At 39.5% G+C, this 24425-nt stretch overlaps 1 protein-coding gene and 1 pseudogene across 1 annotated transcript in view; one reads left to right on the forward strand and one right to left on the reverse strand.

Moving 5' to 3' along the window:
• Positions 1–24425, reverse strand: part of LOC122737952 (neurexin-3-like) — a 1091749-nt gene that overhangs the window by 236914 nt on the left and 830410 nt on the right.
• LOC122741745 lies at positions 2575–2933 on the forward strand (annotated as a pseudogene).

Genomic DNA, 24425 nt, shown 5'->3' on the forward strand with positions numbered 1-24425 from the left:
AGAAATCTCACCCAAGCGAACCTGCCTTGTTCCTTGTCGGGATTAGTTTCTGGGAATTTAGTGAAATCTCACCCTTCTATGTATGCAGCTCAAGAAACATCTTCTGAATTAATACTTTCCTAATCCCCCCAAATGCTAGTGATGTCCCTCCCAAACGTGTGTAACTACTTTGTGTATGTGTGGGTGTTAATGATGTGCGTTTGTCTCCCCTGTTAAAAGGTGAGCTTCTCGAGGAACTATTTCATTGTGTCTTTGCATCTCCGGTTTCTAGCACACAGTAGTATCCTCAAGAAATGTTTGTTGGTTAATTGATTTGGGGGAGAACATCTTTTCCCTCCCTTTCCAGGTCAAAATTCACATCCTTTCAACCTGTCATCTTCAAAACAATGAGCCAATTATACCTCTGGACAATACCTTAGCTTTAGATAATACCTCTAACTTTAGAAGGGGTTTTGCAGGCCATTTAGTATAACCCCTTCATTTTACAGATAAGAAAAGTTAAACACAGGTAAATTTAAGTGACTTAGCTACAGTGACTACCTTACACAGGCAATAAGATAAGTCACAGGATTTGAAACCACGTTATCTGAATATTGGCAGAGCCAATGAACTTTCTCTTATGCCACCCTCCAATAGAATACCACCTACTTTAGAGATCCATGACTTTAACTCTTTCCAACCAAGTTTCCATATAATGAGATATTGTTCCATAAAGCATGTATAATAGCAAAGTATCCTGCACATTGTAGGCACTAAGTACATTTTGTTGAATTTGAAAAAATCACTTTCCTCCCTCTCCATGGAACATTTTATTCCATACTAGATGTGGTTTTTAACCTTGACTTTTTAAAGCTTCTTCTATAATTCCTATAAAACCCTAATCTACACTAGATGTTGTTTTTACCCCTGTTTTTTAATAATAAACATTTTTATTTAAGGTTTTGAATTCTGAATTCTATCCCTCCTTCCTTCCCTCCCTCCCTGTCCCCCTCCCTGAGGTGGTAAGCAATCATATATAGGTTATACATGTGCAATTATGTACAACATTATCAAATTAGGCATTTTATATAAGAAAACTTGAATAAAAGAAAAAAAATGAAAGAAAGTGGAAAAATATCAGGCTTCAGTCTCTGTTTAGTCCATACCAGTTCTTTTTTTGGAGGTAGATAGTATGCGTCATCAGTCTTTTGGGATTGTCTTGGATAAACAAAAGCTACATGTAATAGAATTGCGATGTCATATACAAGCCTCTTTTTCTGTTCTTCTTTGTATAAAGAAATGTTCATACTTGTTGGTGTTTGTCAAGTTCATAATACTTGGCCAGGTTAATTCTCCTTCTAGTTCCACTTCTCTTATTTTTTTAGAATTATCAGGAGATTACAGACAGGTGCTTCAATGGGATTATAGTTTTTGTTCTTTAGAGCTTGAAAGGACTTTAGAGGGCATCTAATCCAATTGTCTCAATTTATAGATGAGGAAACTGAGACCCAGAGAAATGATACTAGCAGTAATGTATAAGAGCCAGGATTTGAATCCAGGTCTTTTTATTCTAAATCCAGGACTCCTTCCATTTAGAATATTTTCATTTCTCCCCCCCCCCAAAAAAAGTTGTTTTGAATGTAAGATTTTAGCATGCATGAAAATCATTTCACTTTTAACATCCATCCTTGAAATGAAATTGGCCATTCCATACATGGGGTTTCCATTTTGCCAGGCTGAAACTGGACATCCGCTCATCAGGAAGGTTATAGATAGGCAATGTTTTAGTTTTAAGTTGGACTTGATGGCCTTTGAGGTTCTTTAAAACTTTGAGATCTTATATCCCCATTTGCTTCTTTCTTCCCATATGACTTTTTACCATTTGGGTGAAGGCTTTTTGTGTGTATTTGTAGGCAAAAGGAAAGAAAATGGGAGAGGGTGTTTTCCTCAAGTCTGTCTGTCTCTTGATATGCATGTGTATACATATATATACACACATACACACAGAATCAGAAAATCTAGAGTTAAAAGGGATCCCAGAAATAATCTGGTTTAACCATTACTGGAAAGATAAGCCTTCTCTACAACATCTCCAGCGACAATGAACCCATGGTTTTTTTTTTAAGAGCTCCTCACAATAATCCCTGCCTAGAACATGATTTTAACAAGTTCCAGGAACATCTTCAAAGGAGTTAAGGCAAGTACCATTCCTCCGGAAAACATCATCAAATTGAGGACTTAGCATTCATTGTCCATTCATTATTTCCAAACTATGGTCCCCTTCCTCTGTGGTTCCAGTAAGTTAAATGACTACTCTCTGAGGATCTTTTCTTTCATCTAGATCATCTATTTGGTGACCTAGCAACTACTACTATTACATACTCTCCAGTTCTATCACATTTCATTGCTTACTTCTCTTCTCCACTAAACTAAACCTCCACCCAGAATCCCCTTCAATAATGTTTGTCACTTTGAATGATGATTCAAAGTTCCAAGGAATTCAGATTTGGGATTGTTCAGGATTTTTAGTACAGATAGAATAAACTTTTAATATTTCATTCACTTAATAACAAATATGACCTTATCAACCTGGTCCCAAGCAGGATGGCTCCCGCAAAGAAAGGTGGAGAGAAAAAGAAGGGATGTTCTACTATCAATGAGGTGGGGACTAGAGAATATACCATCAACATTCACAAGCAGATTCATGGAGTAGGCTTCAAAAAGCGAGCTCCTTGGGCTCCCAAGGAAATCTGCACATTTGCCATGAAAGAAATGGGAATTCCAGATTCAACAAAGCGGTTTGGGCGAAAGGAATAAGGAATGTCCCATACCGTATCCGAGTGCATTTGTCCAGGAAACGCAATGAAGATGAAGATTCACCAAACAAGCTTTATACCTTGATTACTTATGTGCCTGTCACCACTTTCAAAAGCTTACAGACAGGGGGCAGCTAGGTGGCACAGTGGATAAAGCACTGGCCCTGGATTCAGGAGGACCTGAGTTCAAATCTGACCTTAGACACTTGACACTTACTAGCTGTGTGACCCTGGGCAAGTCACTTAACCCTCACTGCTCTGCAAAAAAAAAAAAATCTTACAGTCAATATGGATGAAAACTGAATTGAACTTTGTTTAAATAAAATTATAAAATGCCCCCCAATAACAAATATGCAGATTTTATCTAAGTATAAAGAAAAATCTCCTAATAAGTAGATCTGTCCAAAAGTAGAATGGGCTGTCTCTGGAAGTAGTAGTTTCCTTATCACTGGATACCTTTGAACAGAATATGGCTAATCATTGTGGGTCTATTGTAGAAAGAATTCTTGGTCAAATAAAAGTTGGACTACATGACCACGGAAGTTCTTTCCAATTCTGATATTCTGTGATCCTAAGAGGAATAAGGGTATGAGTGGCCAGGACCTGGGAGAGACAAGTCAGGAAGCCCAATTAGGAGTCTAGACAAGTGCCTAAGCAATGGAGGTGGTCATGTGAGTAGTCAGAAGGGGAAAGGTTCAAGAAATATTATAGAAGTAAAATTGACAAGATTCAGCAGTTGATTGGATAAGGAAATGCAGGAAAGGCCCTTTGCTACCAAGAAAGAGCCCTACTATGATATAATGGATAAAAATTTCCCCAAAGATTCAAAGTGAGTCTCTTAGGTACCTGGAGAGTAATAACTTCACATAAAGCTCATTCTCCTCCCTCCTGAGTAGGGGGATGACAAAGACCAGGGCACTGAGGATACCATTCTAGGAGATCTCAAAACCCCTCAGCAGGCCATGTTCCTTTTATACCACAGGAGATCATCCATGACAGCTGATGACTCGCCTATTATTGCTTTGTTGTTGTTATTAAGGCATTTTTTTAGTCTAGTCTGACCCTTCATGACCTCATTTGGGATTTTCTTGGCACAAAGACTGAAGTGGTTTGCCATTTCTTTCTCCAGATCATTTTATAGATGAGGAAACCAAGACAAACAAGATTAAGTGACTTGCCCACGGTCACACAGTGAGGAAATGCCTAAGGTCAGATTTTACTTCAGGAAGATGAGTCTTCCTGATTCCAGGCCAGGCCTTTATCTACTTGTACCACCTAGCTTCACCATTAATGCTTAATACCCCCTAAAATATCCACCCTTCCAAAGAGGATACTCCTGGTGCTGTCATCACATCCTACCAAGCTTGGTTGTTGTTTCCAGCCTAAAATGACACACACCACCTAACACTTTTTAGTCTCCTTATTTCAGATTAGCTTGTGGGACATAACTCTGTTTATCCCGCATTGCCTCGTTGATCCAGTTATATGATCTAGACTCTACATCATTTATCCCATCCTGCTTAATTCCATCTCACCTCCTTATTCCTTCTAGTATTAGACTGGTTTCCTGAGGAAACAATCATCTACAGCCCTGACTTTATCTCAGACTCAGCGATCTAGTAACCACTAGGCCTGAAGTTAACAGCTGTAGACTTTTCTGTATTTCACTCCTTACCACTGAACAGCCATGTGGCAGAACTAAGCAATTAGCACTACCTGTAGGCATGCCCTGCTCATCCTTTCTCAGACTCATTTAGGGGCCCAAATATAGTCCCAAATATTGAATCTTTAAACCAAAGGATGATAACATAACCTCTCCCTTCCTACTCCACTTCTATATTTCCTGTACATACAAGAAGACTTCTTACAATCTTCCTGACATTGTCTTTACCTACTCTTCTGATTCATGCTTATTTTCTGTTCTCAGAAAATATTTTCCCCAAAGAAGATAGCCACTTCTCCAGCCCAAATTGGGCAGCTCTTAAACAGTCCAGAAGCCTACTAGGGGATGGCTGCCAGATAATAAACCTGTGTTTTGAACCAACAATACAAAACCTACAACTCTTAGCAGGCAAGGATGTAAACAGAACTTTAGTGAACTTGGCAAAGTCATTGCTAGAGGTTACACACACACACACACACACACATATCTTGTGGGACAAGAAAGTGAAGTACTCATCTACGATAACATGATGCTAGGAAGAGACTAAAAGCTGACCTAACAATACATCGGGGTCTTAGGTGTGGAATTCACAGGACTCATAGAAGGAAAAGACCATGGAAATAATAACTTCTTCACTCTGAGGTACCTGTCATGGTAAGCAAATCCATTATTTTGGTTTAACTGTAGGCCTTGTTTTCACCACCACCATGACAGGTAGAAATCAGTAAAGTCAGAACTTGAATCCAAATCCAGAGTCCAGATATAGTGCTCTTTTAGCAACTAAAGGACTAGAATTTTATCTGTGAAAATCTTTCTGATTGGTGCACAGTACCTCAGAGTTTTCTAGCAAGTGATGTTGGTTAACAATTTACCAGTAGAAAAGGAAAGAATACCTAGTAAGAATGCTGATTCTGGAAGAACAATTAATGAATGGGATTCTTTCACTGTGAAGAATTATCTAAATCACTCTCCTAAACATGATAAAATGAGATAGATAGATAGGATAGTGTTGGGCAGTGACTGAATTCAGAGGCATGGGTTCAAATCCCCACTTTGTTCCTTATTACCTGAATGACTATGTGAATGTCAGTGATGAATGGATGAATTAGATAAGGGGTCAGCAAACTACGTCCCACAGACCAAATCCCAAATTGTCACCTATATTTATACATCCATTGCAGCAAAAGATGGTATGTAGTGAAGTTCACATTTTAATTGCACTGCAATAAGTAACACATAGTCAATCATTTATTGTACTGAGAGGCAGGTAGGTGGCTCAGTGGATAGAGCACTGGAGCTATTGTCAAGAAGACCTAAATTCAAATTCAGCTTACTAGTTGTGTGACCTTGGGCAAGTCACTTGACCTCTGTCTGCCTCAGTTTCTTTATTTGTAAAATGAGCATAAAAACAACACTTATGGCACAGCTAGGTCGCACAGTGGATAAAGCACCAGCCCTGGATTCAGGAGGACCTGAGTTCAAATCCAGCCTCAGACACTCGACACTTACTAGCTGTGTGACTCTGGGCAAGTCACTTAACCCTCATTACCCCGAAAAAAAACAAAAACAGAAACAAAAACAAAAAAACAACACCACTTATCTCCCAGGGTTGTTATGTAGATCAAATGAAATAATATTTGTAAAGCTCTTAGCATAGTGCCTGGCTCATAGTGGTAGGATGTGTTTGGGCTGTAGTTTGCCAATCTTTGAAACTATATCACAGAATTTTAACCTTTTTTATATCTTGGACCCATTTGGCAGCACAGTGAAATTTATAGACGCCTTCTCAGAATGTTTTTACATACATAAAATAAAATATGTAAGACTACAAAAGAAATCAATTATATTGAAATCATCAGTTTATCAAATCAGTTGTAAAAACAGTTATCAAAATAGTTTATGAAAATATTTTTAAAAGAGAGTTAATGGACCACAGATTAAGAACCCCTTAACTAAATAAGCCTCTATTCAGGTTCTACATTTTATGATTCTATGAAAATCATGCTAGGGTCAACAAGATAGTGATCTCAGCAGGACTAGAACACAGGTCTCCTAGGAGATTTCCCCAATTCAATGCTCTTTTGATTATAGCCCCTCCCTAAAATCAAACCAAAGCAGCTAGGATACAATGTTTTCCAAGTTGCACTGAGTAAGTGAGAACATTAAGTTGAGACTTTTGTCACTTAATTTCTGTTTTATCTAACTTTGGAGAAAGAATTTCAGACCTCAAAAAAAGTATGGTGTCAATGGTCCAATTGTCCTTGTCTGTAAAATTGGGGAGTGGGAAGAGATTATTTCTTTTTGTTTGTTTGTTTTTGCAGGCAATGGGGGTTAAGTGACTTGCCCAGGGTCACACAGCTAGTAAGTGTCAAGTGTCTGAGGCTGAATTTGAACTCAGGTACTCCTGAATCCAGGGCCAGTGCTTTAACTACTGTGCCATCTAGCTGCCCCCTGAAGAGATTATTTCTAAGGCCAGTTTCATTTCTACCATTTTATGAAATTTAGAGAATTGTCATATATATATATATGCATGTGTATATATGTATGTATATATGTGTGTGCACACATACATATATACACATATGTGTAAACATATATAGATATGTACATAGATATTTGTATAGGCATATATAAGACATATATGTGTATGTATACACACATATACATGTGTATCCCCAAAAGTTCAATTAAAGAAAGCCTACGCATAATGCCAAAACATTCAATGTATCACTTTTTTCTGTAATAACAAAGAACTAGAATAAAAAGTGGATACTTTTGATTGAGGAATGGCTGAACATTATATGTGAATATAATGGAATAAGATAATACAGTAAGAAATTACTATTCTGAAGAGTTCAGAGAAACATGAGAATTGTATTATGAATTAATGCAGAATGACAGAAGTAAAACCAGAACATATAGAGTGACTACAGTATATAAATGAAAATAATATTGAAAAGAAACTCAAATATCAATAACTGCAATGACCAATCTTGATTCTAGGTAACTGATAATGAAACATTACTTGTTTCAGCAAGGAGGTGGGGGATGCCAGGACAGAATATTGCATACACTGCTAAAAATAGTTATTCTATTGGTTGTTTTTGTTTAACCAACCTTTCTATGTCATAAGGGAGGATTCAATATGTCTCTGTATATGTGTATCCTATATGTGGAAATGACTGACATAAAAGCAAAGGATCAAGAAAACTAATTTTAAAAATTAATTTAAAAGAAGAATAGTCCTGGGATCTTTACATCATTTATGATATAAACTGATAAAAGCATAATAATGATATTTAATATAACTAGGACATACATTCAGTTATCCTGGTATAGTGAATAGTCAGTTGGCCTCAAAGCTAGGAATACCTAGTTTCCAGGCCCACCTCTTGATATATGTGGGCTGTGTGACCCAGGGCAAGTCACTTAACCCCTAAGTACCCTCAGCAATTCTCTAGGACTTTAAGTTGCAGAGAAGGCACCGACCTGCATTAGTCATGAGTGTTTCCTTACCTGAGAGTTCCCTATATTGATGAAATCAAAGGCGAAGTTTCTATCCATGATTTTACTATTGTTATTCTTATAACATGAAGTAAAATTCTATAGGATATTCTCTCTTCCAGAGAATTGACTCTCTGAACTCATTTCAGATGTCAGTATCAGTCAACATATAATTAATAAGGACCTTCTGTGTGCAGAGCACTTTCCTAGGCATCTGACATAGTCATTTAGGAATCAATAACACTGACAAAAATACCTTGGAAACACAAGCTAGGAGGGCATGCTTTTGTTCATTAATCACCTTTCTCAAATCAGCATGATGCTATTGTTTAACCACAATTCTAGATAAAACAGAGGTGATGCCAATAACTAAATCCCATTTTATGCAGACCTATATTTCCATCCAAACATCCTCATCAGTGACTCAGAACCAAGGCCCCTAACTGAATTGTGCTAACCAGACATCAAAAGATAATAAGCCAATTTACTCTCTGGAAGACTGACAAGAAAGAATATGACAGCAATGAGGCATCAAGCTTCAGGCCAGAATTAAAGTCTACAGAAGTAATACTGTCTGGTCTTCTGAACAGATGTGAGGTCTGGACCTGCTACCATCATCACATTCAGTTACGGGGCATCTCCTGCCAGTGACTTTTATGAGCAATACTTAGCATCAAATGACAATACAGAATCTTTTAACAACAAGGTCATAGAGAGCAGTCATGCCACAATTGTGAAGGGAAGAAGAAAAAAAAATTAGATCACTGGAGCAGGGCATTTGTGGACGAAGAGAGAAATCAGTCTGGCCAACTTGCTTCTGTGGTGAATTAAATCATGGCTGATCGTGAAGATGAACAGATGAAATGTTATGAAGATATGCTAAATATAACCTGAAGCAATCGTCCATTTCTAGACAGCTGGGAAATAAGTGCAGATCCCCAAACATGCTGGCCACTGACTTTATATGCTGGTAATGTTGACAGGGTTGACTGCATTGGAATGTAAGTACCATTTGATTCCTGTGGATAAAATGGAGAGCCCTAAGCAGAACCCCACTGCCCTCAGGACAAGGAAGTCTGTCTCAAGTGTGTAATCACTGTACCAGATAATGTAGCCCACATATTTACTTATACACTCATGCTTATTTTCATAGGGCATACCACTTTTACAATCATCACTTGCAAAGGTTTGAGGTTTGTAATTTGGTAGTGTTTGGCTGTTTGGAAAATGACAGTGATTGCCTACTGCTGAGTAAACACAACTGTTTTCCATGTGGGAAATGCTAGTGGTGGCAAAGAGCTGTCCACAGTTGAAGTTTGTCGGAAAAAATTAGGGGAGTCAGGATAGCCCCAAATGTTAGAGCTCTAAAGGATGTGACTGTATCATTGTGACTATATCAAAACCAGAGTAGGGAATCCTGGCCCCTGTGGGCAAACTGGGGGCCAGTGGAGGGAGCTCAAGGGTGGCATCTAAGGGATGTCCACATCTGTGTTGGATGAGGTAAACTGTAGATGGAAGTCATAAGAATTGAGGATACTTAGACACTGAGAGGTCAGAATGTTTGAACAGAGCTAGTGATAGGAAGGAAAAGAAGATTAGGGACCCAGTATCAAATTTATTGAGGAGGAGGGAGAGTAACCTAAACATTTGTGACTGCAGCAAGGATTTGAACAATGATGGAGTGAGGGGCAGCTAGGTGGTGCATTGGATAGAGCACCAGCCCTGGAGTCAGGAGTACCTGAGTTCAAATCCGGCCTCAGACACTTAACACTTACTAGCTGTGTGACCCTGGGCAAGTCACTTAACCCCAACTGCCTCACTAAAAACAAACAAACAAACAAACAATGATGGAGTGAAATTTAAAAGAAGAGAGATGGTGGCTGAGTGAATAGGAAATAGGAAGCATTGGGAAGTGACAGTGAGAAGCAATCGTGAGAAAAGGAGCAGCCCTCAAAATACAAGACTGGATGAGTTGAACCCTGATTTGCTTCTTAGACTTGTTCCTACTTGTGGGGATAGGGCTGCGATAGAGGGAGGCAGCATCTAGTTGGGAGTGACAAAAGGACTTTGGCAAGAAGGTTGATTTGAAGGAGGGATTCCACTGGTACCCTGGCAAAGAAAAGAGTATGAGTTGGGGGCAGGGGGCTTCAGTCTCCTATGACTTGTTCTTCATCCACCCCCTCAGATCTTCAGGTGGGATCCTGCCATTACCATATTAGTGATCTGTAACCCCAAATCTTGGGTACATCTCTTGTCTCATATTCCTGCTTTCTTGTTACCTTATAATAACTATGTTGATAACTGATCCTTTTTGCCTGAAATGACCAAAGTCTTACTTCTGATCCCTTGATGCTTGCAGAGACTCAGTCAAATTGGGACAGACCTTCTAGCACTTCTGCCCACAATACAAAGGTTTGGCTAGAATTCCTGGTAAGGACTAATTTGAGCTCTATCCCTACATAGGGTCTACTAAAATGATGTATAAAAAATAAATATTAATGTTCCTTAAGGACTAAGTATACTACACCATTTTCTTTGCATCCCCAACATACAGTACAGTGCCTAGTACCTGAGCGGCACTTGACAAAAGTTTATTGACAAGAGAGATGAGAAGACACCCCCAACCTACCCCTTCATGGAGGTGGGAAGTCCTCAGATGTTACACATTGCACTTTTTTTTAGCTTTTTTCAAGTATCAGTCAGTTGCAATGATTTTTTTCCTCTCTAAAATAATGCTGTTGTTATATGGGACAGCTCTCTAGGAGTGAGAGGGATATTTTGGATGACAGTGGTGATATAAGAAACAGAAAGTATAAATAAAAGCTTCTAAGAGCTTATTGACTGTATTCTAAAAATAAATATTAAAATTGTTATTTTAAATGTTTTATTAGCCATCAAAAATATTTCTTTGCACATATAGATTTATATCTCCTATTAAGTCCTTAAACTTTCCTATCATCAGATTTTCTTATCTTATATAAACTTACTCAAAATAATTAGATTCTTTGATAATAGCATCAAAGTAACATATTGATGAGTGTTTTTTTTAAACCACCCCAATTACTGTTTGAAATTAGTGATGAAGGGAGCACTGCCTGGGTCTTGGGAAGAGATTCTGGCAAAAGCTCATGGTGTGTATAACTTGCCAAATTGGGGAAAAGTTGTAACTGGATAGCAGAGTAAGAAGTATAATATACAGGTTTCTACTGCAGTAACAAAAAATGGAGAATACAAGTGCAATTAAGTCATAAACTCTTCTTCTTGACAGCATTCCATTCCACTGCAAACAAAAAGCCATTTTATGGCATTGGCAAAGGGTAGTATAAATTATACTACCATCCCACAGCTGATGAGTTTATAAGTCTACTGAGAGCAAGTTATCTGGCATCGTTGCCATGCTGAGCTTGCCAAAGCTGCATGTGAGACACACTGGCCTGCGATATTGCTAAAACTGAAGCAAGGAAGAGTTCAGAATAGTACCACAGTAGGGGAGGGAAGGAGGTGAGGTATGTGTCATTAATTTGTCATTAAAATTTTGTTTCCTTAGCCCTCATGACTCACCAATGCTGTTCAGCAATCCCTGATTCAACAATAAATTACAATGTAAGTCACAGGATAGTTAGAGATGTGTCTAAAGGAGAAATAGGAGAACAAACTCCCATAAAATAACCTCTTTTTGTCAGAGAACACATGAAACTCAACATTTATGGAGGTGAATCCTGAAATAGCAGAATAGGAAGGGACCACAGAAGAAAGCTACTGTAAATTGTACCTGAATAAGAATCCTCTTAGTCACATGTGTAATAAATGGCTATACAGCCCTTGGGGCAGTTAGGTGGCCCAGTGGTTAGTGCATTGGGCTTGGAATGAGGAAGACTTATCTTCAAGAGTTCAATACCAGTCTCAGACTGGGACCCTGGGCAAGCCATTTAACCTCATTTGCCTCAGTTTCCTCATCTGTAAAATGAGCAGGAGAAGGAAATGGCAAATCACTCCAATATCTTTGCCAAGAAAACCCCAAAATGGAGTCATTGAGAATTGGGCATGACTGAACAACAACAACATTCAGCCCTGGCCCTAAGACCTGAAATGAGGGGGAATTCACTATCTAATAAGACAACTCATTCCACTTTTGTATAAAATATTTGGAAAAAAAATCTTCCTAACATCAAATCTAAACCTGCTTTTCTACCAGAACAAGTCCCTTTGACAACCGTTCAAATCTGCAATGCATTTGTCTTGCTCATTCTTGTCTTCTGTTTTTTAATCTAAACATTCTGAATTCTTTGGACCTATTCTCAAATGTCATAAAAACATGTCTCTGGATATTCTGCAATTTATCAATGTTCCTTTTACAATGTGATGCTCAGAAAATGAAAAGTGATACTCTGGTCATGACCTGACTGACTTGGAGTACAACAGGACTACCATCTTTCTTTTCCTGAGTACTACTCATCTCTTAATGTAGCCTCAGTTTGTATTAGCTTCCCTGCTTGTCACACCATACTATTGTCTTTTATTTAGCTTGTTGTCCACTAAAACTCTCAGATCTTTTTTTGGACAAATTTCAATTTATCCATACTTTCCCCATATCATACCTGAGAGGATGATTTTTTTTTTAACCCAGTGTAAGTATTTACATCGAACCTCAGTTTCCTCATCTGTAGAATACTTGCATTACCTGCCTCTTGGGATTGTTATGAGGAAGATGACTGGTAAAACTGAAAGTAGTATACAAATATAATCTACTGCTATTATTACTATTTATTTTACCATTTTAAAATGTGCTTCCATATTCCTTTTGTAGATACAAGTAGATCCTGAGGATAATGAATCCCTAAAATGGTCTTCTCCACTGTTCCTTTCTGGTTTTCAGTTGCAGCTGGCCAAACCAGCTGTGTTCTCTAAATTGCAACAAGAAAAGCCATACTTATTGGGTTTCTGGGTCGGGGTGTGTGTGTGTGTGTGTGTGTGTGTGTGTGTGTGTGTGTGTGTGTGTGTGTGTGTGTGTGTGTGTGTGTGTGTGTGTGTGTTTAAAAAAAAAACGATTCTGGTGAGTACCCAGATTTCTTGTGATATTTCTCATCAACTTGAGGCAGTGTAACTGGAGTTTCCTCCAACATGAAACTAAATGAATGTACTTCACTTTATTATAAGGAGTAGATGTGAGGCATGAGTAATTAATATTTCCCAACTCAGTCTAAATTATGTGAGGGATGCCTAATTAAAAGAAAACCTAAACCTGTAATGGAAGGTAAATGTTAACATTACATGATGAAGGCTGTACAATCATTCAATTGCCCTCTTTAGGGCCCAGTCTAGTGAGGAACTGGAAGACTTTCCCATGGAACAGGAGAAATATTTGAAGACAGAGAAAACTGTAGCTTGTAAATGTTATTGCTAGCTCTGGGAGGTGAGGCTCACAAGGCTAATATTGCTTTGCTGAAGCTTAGCAAGCACCCGAGGGAGCCAAGAAGAGTATTCGGATCACTCTAGTCCAGTCCAAATGTCACTCTAACATTTGCAGAGCTGTGTGTAACTGCTTACAGAGAAGTCTCTGACGAGAAGGTCACGGATGGAAAAAAAAGTTGTTTGGGAGCTGGAGGATGAGTGAGGGTAGGGAGAAGGCTCAGGGATTTAATAGAAAATTCGTATTCATTTTCTCATTTGGTCCCCTTCTTTTTCAAATTTCTTTAAAACAAATTTCTCCACAGATTGGTGTTCACACATAGACCATCCTATGGCTAACTAATCTCTGGTCCCACTGAAGGACAAAGGGAAGAGCCTTTATCTACTGTTTCAGAAGTGTTTGCTTAGACTTTAGCCTTCTATGACCTCCTTTGGCTCTTTGTAAACACATATTTGAAACACACACAGAATCCTTTTTCACAGAAGGACTGTGGGAAAATGAGACAGAGAGACTAAGAGAGACACAGAGGGGAGAGAGAAAAACAGGGAGAGAGAGAGAGAAACAGGAAGAGAGAGAGAGGAAGAGAGGGGAGAAGGAGAGAGAGAGGAAGAGGGAGAGGGAGAGAGGGAGGGAGAGAGAGAGAGAGAGAACAGAAATTATCACTGCTACAGACAGTTAAGCTTCACCTAGACAAGAAGAGAAGTTCATTTAATATTGTCACCCTTTTTTCAAATGCACCTGAACCTTGAATATAACACCCCCCCCTCTCTCTCACACACACTCACACACACACACACACACACACACACACATACACACACACACACACACACCCTAAGGAGGTTTATTTGCTAAAATTGCAAGAATTTGACTTGGAAGTTCTGGTCAGAAATCAAACACCAAAGTGGTATCATAGAGAAACTTCAGTGTATGTTATCTATCTACCTATCTGTCTGTCTATCTTACCAGATCCAGGATTTATTTAGAGTAAGTACACCTTCCACTGATGTGCAGAGCAACTTCTTACAACATTTTACCCTGCAACATATTACCTTGTATCTAACTTACATATATATTGTCTATCTCCATAGATGTGCATGTTTTCACCTATCCGCCCATGTAAGCTCTTTGAGGGCAGGAATGGTTTCCCTTTTGGGTCTGTAAATACCACTCCAATATCCTCCCCTGCCCCAGCATAATGCTTGATATATGTTATTGTTGTTCTTCCTTTATTTTTGAGGAAGACCAATGACATCGGGAATGAGTTATGTCTAGACTTGCAGGTGAATTGCATTTAAGTAAGGCAAAGTTGCATCAGCCTCATTCTCTTTTCCAGAGTTATCAAAGTCCAATGGCAAGGCAAAAGTTAGTACAACTGATGATGGGCCCAGGGTGCAGAGGATAACCCTGGCATCTTTGATGTACTGTCAAGCTCTAAGTACTCCACAGCACTTGCTTCAGCCACCTTCACAACTACCCTTAACCAGGTTTAGCCAGTCAGTTTACCAGGATGTGGCTGCTGCATATATTGCAGCTTTTTGGAGCCACACAGAAGGTTTTTACTTGTTTGTTGACTGGTTGATTGAATAATACCTTACATTCTCATATGGAATGAGAAAATTTTCAAAGTATTTTCTTCGTAACAATCCAGTAAGTAATGTGTTATTCCCACATTACAAATGAGGAGATTAGACATAATTTATTTGGGAATCTCATAACTATTAGGTATCAGGGCCAGGATATCACACAACACAAAGTTTCCTAATTCCAAATGTAACACCTCTTTTCCAGTGCATCATGCTGCCTAGGCAGACTTTCCTCATGAGTTGCAATGGCCGAAAAAATTCATGACCTTTTGGCCAACCTGACCATGAGATTTTCTAGACTTGGATGGGCTGCTTTTCAGACAACAAATGTTAAATCTATTGCTGAAAAGTAGTTTGGGAGAACCCCCTAGAGCTTGGATAACACTTATACAGACTTACTGAATCTATTATCACTCCCAGACCATAGAGGAAATATTCAAGAATGACTTGGATGGAGGTATACACATCTATTTCAAAATCAATCAGTTAACCGAAAAGGTCTTATTACATATATACTATATGACAGGTACTTGTATAAGTGCTTGCAATACAAAGAAAAGCAAAAAGCATGATCTCTACCCTCAAGGAGCTCACATTCTAATGGGGGGGGAGGGGTGAAGGTGGGCAAGAAGCAACTATGTAATTTGCAAGATATATACAGTGTAAAGAGAAGGTGATAGCAGAAGGAAGGCTCTAGCAGTGGATAACTGAGAGGGAAACAAAGAAGTGGGGAAGAGGGGCAGCTTGGTGGCGCAGTGGATAAAGCACCGGCCCTGGATTCAGGAGTACATGAGTTCAAATCTGGCCTCAGACACTTGCTACTTACTAGCTGTGTGACCCTGGGCAAGTCTCTTAACCCCCATTCCCCTGCCAAAAAAGAAAAAAAAGAAGTGGGGAAGAGAGGGAAACCTGAGAAGGTGGGGTTTGAGCTGAGTTTTGAAGGAATTCAAGGAAGCAGAGAAGGTGACCATTCTAAATTAAGTGGGGGACAGCCAGTAAAAATCCTGAAAAACACTTTTTTAATGTCATGAGACTAAAAATTAATGTTTCATTTCTCAAAAAAAGTATATTTATCATGAACAAAATGTTCAAGTTCAAACTTTAGAAATAAGAAGAGACCTAAAGTCTCAGGAACTCCATTTTGAGTGATGATGCATATAACTACTCCAGGACCAGTAACAGAGTTTCTGCCATAAATGAACTCTGCTGGGACAACTATCAAATGCTGCCCAGTCCTAAGTGTCTGTGAGCAGATGCTGAGATCCCTTAAGCTCCCCATCCCTCTATAAAAAAAGGTCCCCCAAGCTGTAGACTTTCATCAAGTACAAAAGCTGTCTTTGCTTCTTGGACTTGGCTGTTATCAAGCACTTGGGAAGCATGATTGGCTTTGAAAACCTCTTTGAATACGGCCCTTAAGATAGCTTCCAATCCTTTTCTACTGTTGTCTCCCAAATTACTCCTCTACTGAGAAATAATCACAGCCAAGGGACATAGCACTGCTGGGTGCTGGGCTTTGTGTCTTTGGGAAAGTCTTAATATGAACACTTCTCTTCCTGATTTAACTTCTCCTCTAGTGCCTTATAAGCATTTTTTTTTCTGCATTTCAGCTCTGCTCTTTTCCTTGGAAGGATGAATCACCTCAAACTTTTCTCCTCAATGACCAGGGGAAAAAATGTTGGGTTAACTGATGTGTTGACTATTATCAGGCAAATTGAAACTGTGTAGACAGCCTAGTGAGGTAACTCAGCATTTATCTGGATTCAATTCACTTCTACATGTCACCTGGAAGGACTGAATTGTACCTTCTATAGAAAAGTGCAGATGAATAAAACAGTTTATCCTTAACTAAACTTTACTGAGTTTTGAACTCCAAGGAAATGATCAAGCTTAATGGTGGATTCCAAGGATTCTGAGAGTCAACACTGGAAACTGCTAATTTTGGCTTTTGCCTACACTAAGGGGATGGTGGGGATCATAGGACCACAGCATCACAGTTTTAGAGCTGGGAAGACACCTTAAAAGTAACATCTCAGGGGGCAGCTAGGTGGCGCAGTGGATAAAGCACCAGTCCTGGATTCAGGAGGACCTGAGTTCAAATCCAGCCTCAGACACTTGACACTAGCTGTGTGAGCCTGGGCAAGTCACTTAACCCTCATTGCCGAACACACACACCCCCAAAAATGTAAAACCTCTTCATTTTCCATGTGAGAAAACTGAGGCCCAGAGAAGTTAAGTGTCACAGAGTGACAGAGTTTGGATTTGAATGGAAAATGGCACTTGGAATTATCAAAACCAAACCTCCTATGATGTAATTTACCCATTCTAGAAAAAACATGCTATCCAATGTTTTTCTTTGGAAACATGTGGCATGAGGGAACACATATTTTTTTAAGTATAAAAATGAATTGAAAATAAACAGATCTAAGCTTATGAGGTCTAGTGTATTTAAAACCAAATAGGCACTCAAATGAAAAAAAAGTAAATTAAATATAATGCATGAATGGACATTTCTCACAATTATGGGATTAAGCTCCCCTAACTCTTAGGTACTCTTGCTATGAGACTATGATTGTGTCTACCATTTAGAAGAGAGGGAGCACAATGTAAAAATTTAGTGAATGTTTAATCTAATGATTAATGGTGTTAATATGAATATATGGATCACCTGGATTTGATGGAGGTACCTTATTATCCAAAAGTATTTTTTTTTATGAAACCCTAGTTTAATAGGAGCAAAATGTTCTTCAACTGAACTCCAAACTGAACCCAGGTAGCTAGCAGATAAAAGACCCTACCTAGTGACTTCTTTTCCCTCTGGATAGTAATTCCCTATCTTATGGTAACATCTGAGCTTCCTCATCCTTGCCAAACCCTTTTTTGGAATCCTGTAAACTTATCATGATGATTCTATATTTCCTCCATACTTGTTATAACTGAAATTGTTAAACTGCTTTTTGCTTCTGGATTAATTTCTGTATCATTCTATTGAAACTGACAATGCCCTGTAATCAATGGACTAAAACCATATATACCCTCAGAAATGGGGAGTCCCCTGAGCTTCACTCTTAGGAGGGGAGTCTTCGTATGATCATGTGTTTTATACTTTTTCTTGGGACAAAATATTAAATTGTTATTATGTTTTTCCTATACATTCTCTGATCTGGTTTTTGTGAGGTACCTTCTTCCAGTAAGAGAGGCAGAAATAGACTTCTCTGATTTGGGTGAACAAATTGTCGGAGATATTACTGTTGTCTCTTACCTATTTATTATCTTGTAGGAGGATGGATATGAAAACCATATTTAATATTCAACAATGGTAACCATAAAAATAATTAGGCAAGTGTAGTCCACAAAATCAATTTCAGAATCTTTAAAATGTAAGGCACCAGCCCTGGATTCAGGAGGACCTGAGTTCAAATCCAGCCTCAGACACTTGACACTTACTAGCTATGTGACCCTAGGCAAGTCACTTAACCCCCACTGCCCTGCAAAACCAAACAAAACCATAAGCAAGTGTGTGGACTCCACAATCCACAATCTCATATCTTGACTGCTGAAATATAAGTTAAGAAATTTTTCCTTGAGTTCTTTGCAAAAACAACTGTTAAGAGTTTAATACTGGGGGCAGCTAGATGGCGCAGTGGATAGAGCACCGGCCATGGATTCAGGAGTACCTGAGTTCAAATACGGCCTCAGACACTTGACACTTACTAGCTGTGTGACCCTGGGCAAGTCACTTAACCCCCACTGCCTGCAAAAAAAAAAAAAAAAGAGTGTAATACTTTAAGAACCTATCCAATCCAGCAGATGAGAGTCTTAGGAATTCTGAGAATAGTTTACTCAGGAATTTTTTTCAGGAATAACTGTTCTGTTTGTGGTATAACTGAACATAACTCAACCCTCAGACTGATGTTCATCTGACACTGTTATTAAAATAGTGAGAATATAAATAATGGCATTAATAATGGCTCTCTGCATAATCAATTTAATTTGAGAAGTATTTATTAAGTACCAACCATGATATGTGCAAAACACTGTGCTAGGGGATACCAGGGATACAAGAAAACTTTTTAAAAAATAGATCTTGTCCTTCAAGTATATGAGATGATTGTGGATTTGAGTCAGATTAAACTCTGAGGATGGGGTCTGGAAGATACCCAGCCCCGCCCCAGTATAGTTAGTTTAAAAGTTTATTGCTTGTCAAATTCTCACTGTCTCCTTTAAGTTTTATCGCCAATTAACAGTATTTTTACCGCCAATTAACAGTATTTTTACTTCTGCTCAGTCTCCCCACTTGTCAGCTACATATTAATTTTATCTGGAATCCATCATGTGTCAGAACCCCAGTCCCTGTTGAGTGGGTCAGGGAATTTGTCCACCAATTCAATACTCAGGACTCAAGAAGAAAGGACAAGGCTCAGCACAGGATGCGGCAATTAAGTTGAGACCAGATGTTAAGTGACATGTCTCTTTTTCTCAGAGCAGAATCCCCTTGACCCTAGGGTCCCAACAATGGATTATTCTTTTATTCTTTATTCTATTTCTTTGATTTCCCAACATAGCCGAAGATAAATTTTAACCCTGTCATCCTTCTAAAATTAACATGACTACAAAACAATGCTGAAACACCTGAGTGACTCTTCCTGTTATTCAAGTTGAATATCTTTAGAGATGGGGGAGAGGGGAGTCAGTGGGAACTGTGAGATCTGAAACATCTGACTGTCACTCCCCCATTCCCTCTTCCTTCGGTTTGACCTTGTTCCCCCTCCCCTTTTCCCCCTTGTTCCTGGAACACGTATGCATGTCTCCATACATTGATCACGAGCTAAACATGCACCCTGGGTGAGACAGGATTGGATGTTAGATTGTGAGCTCGCCCTAGTGTGCGTGGGGACTTTCCCCCTGACCAACATTCCTATAAAAGGTCAAGGCATGTATTAGCTATTGCGACTCAGTCATTGAATTTGCCCATTCCTGCAGGAATGTAATAAATCTGTCTCTGCTTGACTTGGTGGTCTCCTCGAGTTATTTGGGTAAACTGAGGCAGTTTGCCCCAAACACAAGGAATTCATATTTTACTGTGATTTATCTATTGAACACTTTGCAGGAATAGGCCTGGAGGTTAGAAAGTATGGGGAGGGCAGGTAGGTGGCACAGTAGATAAAGCACCGACCCTGCATTCAGTAGGACTGGAGCTCAAATCCAACCTTAGACACTTGACACTTATTAGCTGTGTGACCCTGGGCAAGTCACTTAACCCTCATTGCCCCGAAAAAGAACAACAACAGAAAGTATGGGGTATGTTTGGGAAACAGTGAATGAGTAGTCAGACTGAGTAAAGGTAGCTGTCTGGAAAGATAGGATGGGATTGTAGAGGGGAGTGTAGGGTGCCAGACCAAAAAATTCATGTTTCACATAGTTGGCAATAGGGAACAATTCATTTTGTGAGTAGGGCAATGATATGATTGAAGTTTTGTTTTTGGAAGATTTCTTTGGCAGTTGTATGTAAAGTGGACTGGAAAGGGTCAGGAAAGACTAGCAATGGGGAAACTAGGCTGTTATCATAGTCTAGATACAGTTGTGAGGAAAATGACTCCTACAATAATTTTCTGGAATCCAGCGGCAGTGACGTGTCAAAGGCTCATTTATTGTCATTGTCACAAGAATGGGCCACCCAGTGTGCAGCTGGAGGGTGACCAAAAATGGAGGCTTGCAGGCCCCCTTTTATCCTTTCATCTCTAATGTGAATGGACCCTCCCCTTTTTCATCACTGGTCCAATTACTCAAGGGTTACAATCTATGCGCAAAAACTAATTGGAATGCAGTATTTCTTAGCCAATGGGGGAGGTGATGCAGGGACAATTTTTCAATTCTTCAATTCCTCCCTTATTTGGACACAGCTCAGGAACAGACCTAATTGCAATCAACTCAGGATTACCCTGAACCATGTGATTTTGTTTGGGGGGTGAGGGGGAAGGGGAGAAAAGGAGACCTTTTTCCTCAAACAGGTCCGGATTGAGAGAACAATCCCCATTTCCTCACACAATGTTGTTGTAATGTAGTGGGACACCAAGAAATCCAAAAGATTCTAACCCCCTCTGAGGTGTGGCAGAGTATGATCTCAGTATGCTGATAAGCAATACCAAAGTCTGCAAAATGATATGCAAGATATGGATGGATGTTATTTATCTTACTGACACCCGATTATTCCAAAAACCCCTCCCTGTTTGCATTTCCCTCCCAGTTGCTTTGTAATTCCCTCTACTTTATTTGTTTTGTAAAGATACAAAAGGCCAGGTCTTCTCTTACTCCAGTGGGACAAGTCACCATTGTGATAAGCTTCCAATTCTTTGGGTGAGCTAGCCCCCTGAACCAGGTGGCAAGTCCCCCCAAACAAGAAGATAGTGAGGATTTAAACTAAGATGATGGCAACAGGAACAAGGTTGTTTTCTAAACTAATTGTAAGACCATTCTCAAACTCATGAAGATTTGCTATAGACCAATAAATACATAAATAGATAAACAAATGCATGAATGAATAACTTGACTGTTTCTTAAATTTCAAAACAGGCTCTTCTTTTTGTTATGCAAACTCTTGCCTTCCAGTTTAAACATAGTCTGGCCTATTTACAAAGGATGGGTTTTTGCACACTCAATACTTTAATTAATTGACAAACTCATCCATGTAGGCATTCCCTTCAAACATGCACATCAAGATTATAACATATTGGGGGCAGCTAGGTGGCGTAGTGGATAAAGCACTGGCCCTGGATTCAGGAGTACCTGAGTTCAAATCCGGCCTCAGACACTTGACACTTAACTAGCTGTGTGACCTTGGGCAAGTCACTTAACCTTCATTGCCCTGCCAAAAAAAAAAAAAAGATTATAGCATATCCATGACTTCCCAGGTCATGGTTGTCATCCATATCCTCCTATAAGATTACCATAAGAGGTCCACCCAAAATTCCAGGGCCCTTCTTATCACTCTCTTGAAATCAAGACTGTACCAATGAAGCAGGCAACTATCAATTCATTATCCCTCTCTCTCATCCTGTGACCAGCCAATGGTTCTTGTTTGGGGGCTTGTTTTTTGTTTTTTTTCCAAATATACTTCTTCTTTGACGATATCCTCTGGCAATTAGTGAACAACACACTTAGCAAGGCATTGGTGTCACCACAGTTTGGATGATTTTATTGGTCCACAAACTGACAACATTATCATGAAAGGAGATCATCCATTTGTGCATATTGGCTATAAAACCATATAACCAGTGGAAACATGATGGATTGTTGCTAGCTAATTGCTAGAGGGTGGTCACAGAATCATAGAATACAAAAACTCAGAATGGAAAGAGACCTTTGAGGTCTGTATCTGAAGAGGAATTGTCTCTATAACATTCTTTTTTTTTTTTTTTAGTGAGGCAATTGAGGTTAAGTGACTTGCTCAGGGTCACACAGCTAGTAAGTGTTAAGTGTCTGAGGCCGGATTTGAACTCAGGTACTCCTGATTTCAGGGCCAGTGCTCTATCCACTGCGCCACCTAGCGGCCCCTATAACATTCTTGACAATCTCCATTTGAAGACATCCACTGAAAAGGAACCTGCCAGATGGAATGCCCTCCCTCTTCCTCTCTACCTTCTGGCTTTTCTTACTTCCTTCAAGTCCCAGTTAAAATCTCACCTGGGCTACTAGGTGGTGTGGTGGATAGAGTACTGGCCCTGAAGTTGTAAAGACCTGAGTTCAAATATCACACCTCAGACATTTACTAGCTGGGTGACCCTGGGCAAGTCATGTAACCCCACAATTGCCTTAAATATCTGGGATCATCTCCAGCAGTCCTGAGATATATATATCTTGCCACTAGACCCTGATAGCTCTGGAGGACAGAGTGAGGTTGATGACCTTGTTGAATAGCCCTCTTTTACTTAAAACCAATTCATTCTAAGTTATGACATCAGCCTGACAAACAACAACAGAAGATGGTGTAGGAACATGGAGGAGGCCAGGAAAGCTCTCCAACAGAAGGATAAATTTTTGATCTGGACAAACAACAAAAAATTTCACCTTCTCTAAGTAGCTTTTCCCAATTCCCCTTAATGCTAGTATCTTCCCTCTGAGATGCTCTCCCATTTATCTTATTTATCTCTTGTTTGTACTTAGGTGTTTGTATTTTGTCTCCTTCATTAGATTGTGAGCTGTTTGAGAATAATGACTGGTTTTAACTTTTCTTTGTATCACTAGCTTTGGCTTCTTAATGGCTCAGAGTAAGTACAAATAGCAACTGCTTCAGTTTCAGTCAGAAACCTGGAGGGCCTTCCTTCCCCTCCCAGATTTTTTTTTTCTCTTCCTTCTTTCCTTCTGAAGTGGGGTTTAGGACATATCAGGGAGTCAAGGGACTATGAAGTTTAGCTTGGCCAACTAAATATCAGGAAGGACACACCTGCAGAAGTAAGGGGAAATAAAATTCTATAGTAGGAAAGTCAGTTAGGTGTGGCTACTACCTGAGCTTTGAGATAGAGATAACCTCAGAGGTCAGGAGCATCATTCCAAATCGAAAATCTCCCTAACTCTCAGGAACATGACAAGCATCCCAGCTTTCTCCACCCCACCCCCAAAAGGAACTTTCCATTTTCAGGTGGTCATACCATCTATCCTCTATAAAAGCTTTTGCTTTTCTTCTGTTCTGGGAGGAAAATATTTCTAAGCCCTCTCCTCCCCTTGAGGCTGTCTTCAACTTTCCTCTGGATCACTTTCTCTAGCATCCAATAAAAGACCATTTTAATACTAATTGGACTGTGTGCAAGAGCATAACTCTTTACAGAGGAATACCTAAGGATCACCACCACCTATTCCCCTGTGACACATCCATCCTCCCTTCCTTCCTTCCTCCCTCCCTTCCTTCTTTCCTTCCTTCCTTCCTTCCTTCCTTCCTTCCTTCCTTCCTTCCTTCCTTTCCTTCCTTCCTTCCTTCCTTCCTTCCTTCCCTCCTTCCTTCCCTCCTTCCTTCCTTCTTTCTTCCCTCTCTCCCTCCTCCTTCCCTTCTCTCTCTCTCTCTCTCTCTCTCTCTCTCTCTCTCTCTCTCTCTCTCTCTCTCTCTCTCTCCATCCCTCCCTCCCTTCCATATATTTGTTTGTTACTGAACCCTGGGAAAGAACTCAGCTTAAAAAGACCAAGGTCTCCCACTGCATCCAGGCCATCTTCAGTTGTCCTAATGAATATCTTGCAATGGACCCAGGTTACTCAGGAGGAGAATGAGACTGGTGACTTTGCCCAGGCCTCCCTCACTGAAATCCAATTCACTGCAAATCATGACATCACCTCAGTGTTATGATCCTCTTCTACAACAAAGGACAAACAGCAGCAGTGGCTAGCACACATAGATGCCTAATAAATCCTTGCTGATTTCACTTGCTACCTGTAAGGTACCCCCATTACCAAAAAAAAAAAAAAAATCTAACTATAATTTG

Source organism: Dromiciops gliroides, chromosome 2, assembly GCF_019393635.1.
Source record: "Dromiciops gliroides isolate mDroGli1 chromosome 2, mDroGli1.pri, whole genome shotgun sequence".
Taxonomy (NCBI): Eukaryota; Metazoa; Chordata; class Mammalia; order Microbiotheria; family Microbiotheriidae; genus Dromiciops; species Dromiciops gliroides.